Raw genomic sequence first — 7,891 nt, 5'->3', positions numbered from 1 at the left:
TGGCTTTGGTCCGATCTGAGGCACACACATTAAAAAATTTCCACACCGCTGAGCCACCCTGGGATGTGGGCACTATGGGGACCTCAGCAGCTGATGCTGAAGTGCAAGTTGGCTGGCTGTACATAGGTGGCGATACATGGTGCCGGACTCTGCCACCAGCTGTTTCTGACGAAGAGCTGCCCCAGCTTCTTTCAGCAACTTCTCTCCTCCTACTACTCTCTGACTCCCCCTCTGAACTGTCCCCCTTTTCATCTCCTCTATTGGGAACATACAGAGGATCCCTATCATCGTCATCATCATAATCATCCTGCCCAGCTTCGCTTGCCTCAGACAAATCCAAACATGCACCATCAGTAGGTCCTTCATCCTCCTTACACGTTACATCCATAGTGTTGCCGCGTAACTCAGAAATATGAGCTGGTAAAATTCATCTGGCTGTAACAACAATGGCTGTGCATCAGTGATTTCAACACTAAATAATTCTTGCGAAGTGTCAAATGCAGCGGAAGTGGTGCTAGTAGTAGCGCTGGTGGCTGAGCAAGATGAGGTGTTCTGTGTCGCTAAATACTCAACCACGTCCTGACAATCTTGGGAGGTGATGGGACGTGCCTTCTTCCGAGCACTGTACTGTGGGCCAGGTCCACACGAAATTACATTTACACGACCTCGCGCAGACCTGCCGGGTGGCCTTCCTCTGGCTCTGGCACTACCTCTTCCTCTACCTGTTTTGTCCATATCGGGTATGCACGGAGTGGTATATCACACTGCGTGCACTCACGTAGGTAGGTAGGTGGGTTCACTTAACTGCACAGGTATGCGCACTGATGCGGTGGGTTCACTGAACAGAACAGGTATACAGTGGCGGGTTCACAGAACAGGTATGCAGTGGCGGGTCCACTGAACAGAACAGGTATGCAGTGACGGGTCCACTGAACAGAACAGGTATGCAGTGGCGGGTTCACTGAACAGGTATACAGTGGCGGGTCCACTGAACAGAACAGGTATGCAGTGGCGGGTTCACTAAACAGAACAGGTATACAGTGGCGGGTTCACTAAACAGAACAGGTATACAGTGGCGGGTTCACTAAACAGAACAGGTATACAGTGGCGGGTTCACAGAACAGGTATGCAGTGGCAGGTTCACTGAACACAACAGGTATGCAGTGGCGGGTTCACTGAACAGGTATACAGTGGCGGGTCCACTGAACAGAACAGGTATGCAGTGGCGGGTCCACTGAACAGAACAGGTATGCAGTGGCGGGTTCACTGAACAGGTATACAGTGGCGGGTCCACTGAACAGAACAGGTATGCAGTGGCGGGTTCACTAAACAGAACAGGTATACAGTGGCGGGTTCACTAAACAGAACAGGTATACAGTGGCGGGTTCACAGAACAGGTATGCAGTGGCGGGTCCACTGAACAGAACAGGTATGCAGTGGCGGGTTCACTGAACAGGTATACAGTGGCGGGTCCACTGAACAGAACAGGTATGCAGTGGCGGGTTCACTAAACAGAACAGGTATACAGTGGCGGGTTCACTAAACAGAACAGGTATACAGTGGCGGGTTCACAGAACAGGTATGCAGTGGCGGGTCCACTGAACAGAACAGGTATGCAGTGGCGGGTTCACTGAACAGGTATACAGTGGCGGGTCCACTGAACAGAACAGGTATGCAGTGGCGGGTTCACTAAAAAGAACAGGTATACAGTGGCGGGTTCACTAAACAGAACAGGTATACAGTGGCGGGTTCACAGAACAGGTATGCAGTGGCGGGTCCACTGAACAGAACAGGTATGCAGTGGCGGGTTCACTGAACAGGTATACAGTGGCGGGTCCACTAAACAGAACAGGTATACAGTGGCGGGTTCACTAAACAGAACAGGTATACAGTGGCGGGTTCACAGAACAGGTATGCAGTGGCGGGTCCACTGAACAGAACAGGTATGCAGTGGCGGGTTCACTGAACAGGTATACAGTGGCGGGTCCACTGAACAGAACAGGTATGCAGTGGCGGGTTCACTAAACAGAACAGGTATACAGTGGCGGGTTCACTAAACAGAACAGGTATACAGTGGCGGGTTCACAGAACAGGTATGCAGTGGAGGGTCCACTGAACAGAACAGGTATGAAGTGGCGGGTTCACTGAACAGAACAGGTATGCAGTGGCGGGTTCACTAAACAGAACAGGTATACAGTGGCGGGTTCACTAAACAGAACAGGTATACAGTGGCGGGTTCACAGAACAGGTATGCAGTGGCGGGTCCACTGAACAGAACAGGTATGCAGTGGCGGGTTCACTGAACAGGTATACAGTGGCGGGTCCACTGAACAGAACAGGTATGCAGTGGCGGGTCCACTGAACAGAACAGGTATGCAGTGGCGGGTTCACTGAACAGGTATACAGTGGCGGGTCCACTGAACAGAACAGGTATGCAGTGGCGGGTTCACTAAACAGAACAGGTATACAGTGGCGGGTTCACTAAACAGAACAGGTATACAGTGGCGGGTTCACAGAACAGGTATGCAGTGGAGGGTCCACTGAACAGAACAGGTATGCAGTGGCGGGTTCACTGAACAGGTATACAGTGGCGGGTCCACTGAACAGAACAGGTATGCAGTGGCGGGTTCACTAAACAGAACAGGTATACAGTGGCGGGTTCACTAAACAGAACAGGTATACAGTGGCGGGTTCACAGAACAGGTATGCAGTGGCGGGTTCACTGAACACAACAGGTATGCAGTGGCGGGTTCACTGAACAGGTATACAGAGGCGGGTCCACTGAACAGAACAGGTATGCAGTGGCGGGTTCACTAAACAGAACAGGTATACAGTGGCGGGTTCACTGAACAGAACAGGTATGCAGTGGCGGGTTCACTGAACAGAACAGGTATGCAGTGGCGGGTTCACTAAACAGAACAGGTATACAGTGGCGGGTCCACTGAACAGAACAGGTATGCAGTGGCGGGTTCACTGAACAGGTATACAGTGGCGGGTCCACTGAACAGAACAGGTATGCAGTGGCGGGTTCACTAAACAGAACAGGTATACAGTGGCGGGTTCACTAAACAGAACAGGTATACAGTGGCAGGTTCACAGAACAGGTATGCAGTGGCGGGTCCACTGAACAGAACAGGTATGCAGTGGCGGGTTCACTGAACAGGTATACAGTGGCGGGTCCACTGAACAGAACAGGTATGCAGTGGCGGGTTCACTAAACAGAACAGGTATACAGTGGCGGGTTCACTAAACAGAACAGGTATACAGTGGCGGGTTCACAGAACAGGTATGCAGTGGCGGGTCCACTGAACAGAACAGGTATGCAGTGGCGGGTTCACTGAACAGGTATACAGTGGCGGGTCCACTGAACAGAACAGGTATGCAGTGGCGGGTTCACTAAACAGAACAGGTATACAGTGGCGGGTTCACTAAACAGAACAGGTATACAGTGGCGGGTTCACAGAACAGGTATGCAGTGGAGGGTCCACTGAACAGAACAGGTATGCAGTGGCGGGTTCACTGAACAGGTATACAGTGGCGGGTCCACTGAACAGAACAGGTATGCAGTGGCGGGTTAACTAAACAGAACAGGTATACAGTGGCGGGTTCACTAAACAGAACAGGTATACAGTGGCGGGTTCACAGAACAGGTATGCAGTGGCGGGTTCACTGAACACAACAGGTATGCAGTGGCGGGTTCACTGAACAGGTATACAGAGGTGGGTCCACTGAACAGAACAGGTATGCAGTGGCGGGTTCACTAAACAGAACAGGTATACAGTGGCGGGTTCACTAAACAGAACAGGTATACAGTGGCGGGTTCACAGAACAGGTATGCAGTGGCGGGTTCACTGAACACAACAGGTATGCAGTGGCGGGTTCACTGAACAGGTATACAGAGGCGGGTCCACTGAACAGAACAGGTATGCAGTGGCGGGTTCACTAAACAGAACAGGTATACAGTGGCGGGTTCACTAAACAGAACAGGTATACAGTGGCGGGTTCACTAAACAGAACAGGTATACAGTGGCGGGTTCACTAAACAGAACAGGTATACAGTGGCGGGTTCACAGAACAGGTATGCAGTGGCAGGTTCACTGAACACAACAGGTATGCAGTGGCGGGTTCACTGAACATGTATACAGTGGCGGGTCCACTGAACAGAACAGGTATGCAGTGGCGGGTTCACTAAACAGAACAGGTATACAGTGGCGGGTTCACTGAACAGAACAGGTATGCAGTGGCGGGTTCACTGAACAGGTATACAGTGGCGGGTCCACTGAACAGAACAGGTATGCAGTGGCGGGTTCACTAAACAGAACAGGTATACAGTGGCGGGTTCACTAAACAGAACAGGTATACAGTGGCGGGTTCACAGAACAGGTATGCAGTGGCAGGTTCATTGAACACAACAGGTATGCAGTGGCGGGTTCACTGAACAGGTATACAGAGGCGGGTCCACTGAACAGAACAGGTATGCAGTGGCGGGTTCACTAAACAGAACAGGTATACAGTGGCGGGTTCACTAAACAGAACAGGTATACAGTGGCGGGTTCACAGAACAGGTATGCAGTGGCAGGTTCACTGAACACAACAGGTATGCAGTGGCGGGTTCACTGAACATGTATACAGTGGCGGGTCCACTGAACAGAACAGGTATGCAGTGGCGGGTTCACTGAACAGGTATGCAGTGCTGGGTTCACAGCACAGGTATGCAGTGGTGGGTTCAATGAACAGGTATACAGTGGCGGGTCCACTGAACAGAACAGGTATGCAGTGGCAGGTTCACTGAACAGGTATGCAGTGGTGGGTTCACAGCACAGGTATGCAGTGGTGGGTTCACAGCACAGGTATGCAGTGGTGGGTTCACAGCACAGGTATGCAGTGGTGGGTTCACAGCACAGGTATGCAGTGGTGGGTTCACAGCACAGGTATGCAGTGGTGGGTTCACAGAACAGGTATGCAGCCAGACAGGAACAAGTTAAGCCTAACTAATCTTTCCCTGAGAGACAGTCTGCAGCAGCTCGCCCTACTCTCACTAACGCAGGCAGCACACGAGTGACCGTAATGGCCGCCGCTGCCTGCCTTATATAAGGGGGGGTGGGGCTCCAGGGGCTAGTGTAGCCTAATTGGCTACACTGGGCCTGCTGACTGTGATGTAGAGGGTCAAAGTTGACCCTCCATGTGCATTATGGGGCGAACCGAACTTCCGCAAAGGTTCGCCTGCGGGGCGCGAACGCGAACCACGGAAGTTCGCATGGAACCGTTCGCAGGCGAACCGTTCGGCCCAACTCTAGCGGGCTGCTGTACATGGATGTTACATATGGGGGAGGAGGCTGCACATGGAATTGGGAGGGGCTGCTGTACATGGATGTTGCACATGGAATGGGAGGGGGCTGCAGTACATAGATCCTACACATGTAAGAGTGGGCTGCACATAGAATGGGAGGGGCAGCTGCACAAGGATTTTACAAGTGGAAGAGAGGGCTATACATGAAATGGGGGGGGGGGAGCTGCTGTACAAGGATGATACATATAGAAGAGGGGGTTGCACATGGAATGAGAGGAGGATGCTGTACATGGATGATACACATGGAGGAGGGGGCTGCACATAGAATGGGGAACTGCTGTAGTTGTATGTTACACATGGAAGAGTAGGGCTGCACATGGGATGGAAGTGGAAATGAAACCACAAGAAGGCCTAGGGATAAAGTATCTGGTCTTGCTGCGGAGTGATGGATTGCTGGAATCTGTGACAGGCGTGGCTCAGAGGCATCTATTCTCAGCATATCACCAATGCACAAGTTACGTCCCTAAACAGAACATAATGATATGTAAAACCCCCTGTGACACCGGCTGCCCTTCTGAAGAGCTTCCAGAGCTGCTGGGGAGTTTTAGTGAATATGGCGATTACACTTTGTCATATTTACAGCTGTAAAACAAAAGAAACAACATCAGAAGATAAAGATTTCCCGTGGATTGCAGTTATCACTGGCGCTTTGCTCGCTGGAAGAATTTCTGTTGTCTCCTTTATTTCTTGTGTATTTTTTTTTTTTTTTTGGATTGGAATTGGCAAAGCTATTAAACATATCCGAACCTTATAAAATAAACATTATAAAGTAGAAATCTACTCCAGGCATCATAAAAAATAAATGCAAGCTTTGTTGCAGGCCCTGCAGAGTCCTGCTATGGCTCCGCTCAGAAATCCCCCCCACTTCTCACCTCTGTCATGTGTCTCCGTGACTCACAGATCAGCCAAATAAATGTGACCTTAAAGAGGAACTCCGATGGGATTAGAGAACTTCCATTTAATCCAGGGGGGAAGCGTTGAAGTTAGTGTATCTTATATACAGCCTTACTCCTCTATAATAGAATTACCCCTTTATTTGCGCTATGGGTCCCCCTATCGTAGGTAGTGGAAGTAAAGGTGAAGACCCTGTCGTGCTATCCTCTGCATCACTGCAGCAGCACAGTCACATGGGCGGAGGGCAGGCCTAAAACCCTAAAAGAGCCACTTAAAGGGGAACTGAAGAGAGTTATATGGAGGCTGCCATGTTTATTTCCTTTTAAACAATACCAGTTACCTGGCAGCCCTGCTGATCCTCTGCCTCTAATACTATTAGCCATAGCCCCTGAACAAGCATGCAGCAGATCAGATGTGTCAGACTTTAAAGTCAAATCTGACAAGACTAGCTGCATGCTTGTTTCTGGTGTTATTAAGATACTACTGCAGAGAAATAGACCAGCAGGGCTGCCAGGCAACTGGTATTGATTAAAAGGAAATAAATATGGCAGCCTCCGTATACCTCTTACTTCAGTTCCCCTTTAAGCCTACTCTAAAAAATCAGTTTTACTCACCTGGAGCTTCTATCAGCCCCCTGCAGCTGTCCAGTGCCCTGGCAGTCACGATCGGATCCTCCTGTCCTCTGCCGCAGCTACTTTCACTTTGCCGACAGGCCTATCCACCCGTAGCCTTCTCCGCGTTCCCATCCGCAATAGCGTCCTGCGCCTGTGCAGAGTGCTATTGTGGACAGGAACGCATAGAAGGAGACGCGTGGCCAGGCCTGCGCAGGGGCAGTAAGCTGCAGGGGGCTGGTAGAAGCCCCAGATGAGTAAAACTGATTCTTTTTTGTAGGCTTAATAATCCCTTTAAGGCCCCTTGCGCACTTTGCTGCTCCACAGTATGCTTCTCTGCCACTTCTCCATCGCAAGGGCAATGTATGTCTACTATAAAGACTTGCATTGTTCATGTGATGTCATGTGAAAGTATCCAAACCACTGCACACAATGCCAATGCAAAGTCTGAAGCATGTTACTGCATGATCCATGCCTACCGCACGGATTATGCAGTAATGCAAGTCAATGAGTGACGCATCAAGCGCGTATGACAGGAGCGTGGTGCGACACGGCGTGCATGCGTAGATTGATAGGAATCCCAGTGATGAAAGTCCTGCCCAGCATGACATACATCACTGGGACATACAGTATACATCAGAAGGCAACGTGAAAGCCTGGCAGGTGAGCTTTTTGTCCCTTGGTTTGTGCAAAGGACTAGGGAACATGATCTGCGTATGGAGGATAAACGTTTTTTGTAATTTTTTTAAGAAAGGCCTCTTCACAGTAAGGTCAGTAAGGTCTGGTTCACACTGCAAGGACTTTTATAGCGCTAGTGATTTGAAAAGCTCTTGCTTATTCAACCCTATGGGGGATTTTTATAAATTCACATCACTCAAGAGAGAGAGAGGTGGTTTCAAGCAACTGGCAAGCACATGTATCTGCCATTAGGCTATCCCCGCGTGTTCCAGATACTGGGGACTTTGCTGAAATTTGTTCAGGGCTGTTTCTTGGGCAGTGCGGAAACAGGCGACCGCCTTGGGTGCAGACGGTCAAG

Source organism: Hyperolius riggenbachi, chromosome 6 (genome assembly GCF_040937935.1).
Source record: "Hyperolius riggenbachi isolate aHypRig1 chromosome 6, aHypRig1.pri, whole genome shotgun sequence".
Taxonomy (NCBI): domain Eukaryota; kingdom Metazoa; phylum Chordata; class Amphibia; order Anura; family Hyperoliidae; genus Hyperolius; species Hyperolius riggenbachi.
The sequence above is the reverse complement of the archived record's forward strand: the minus strand, read 5'-3'. Positions refer to the sequence as shown.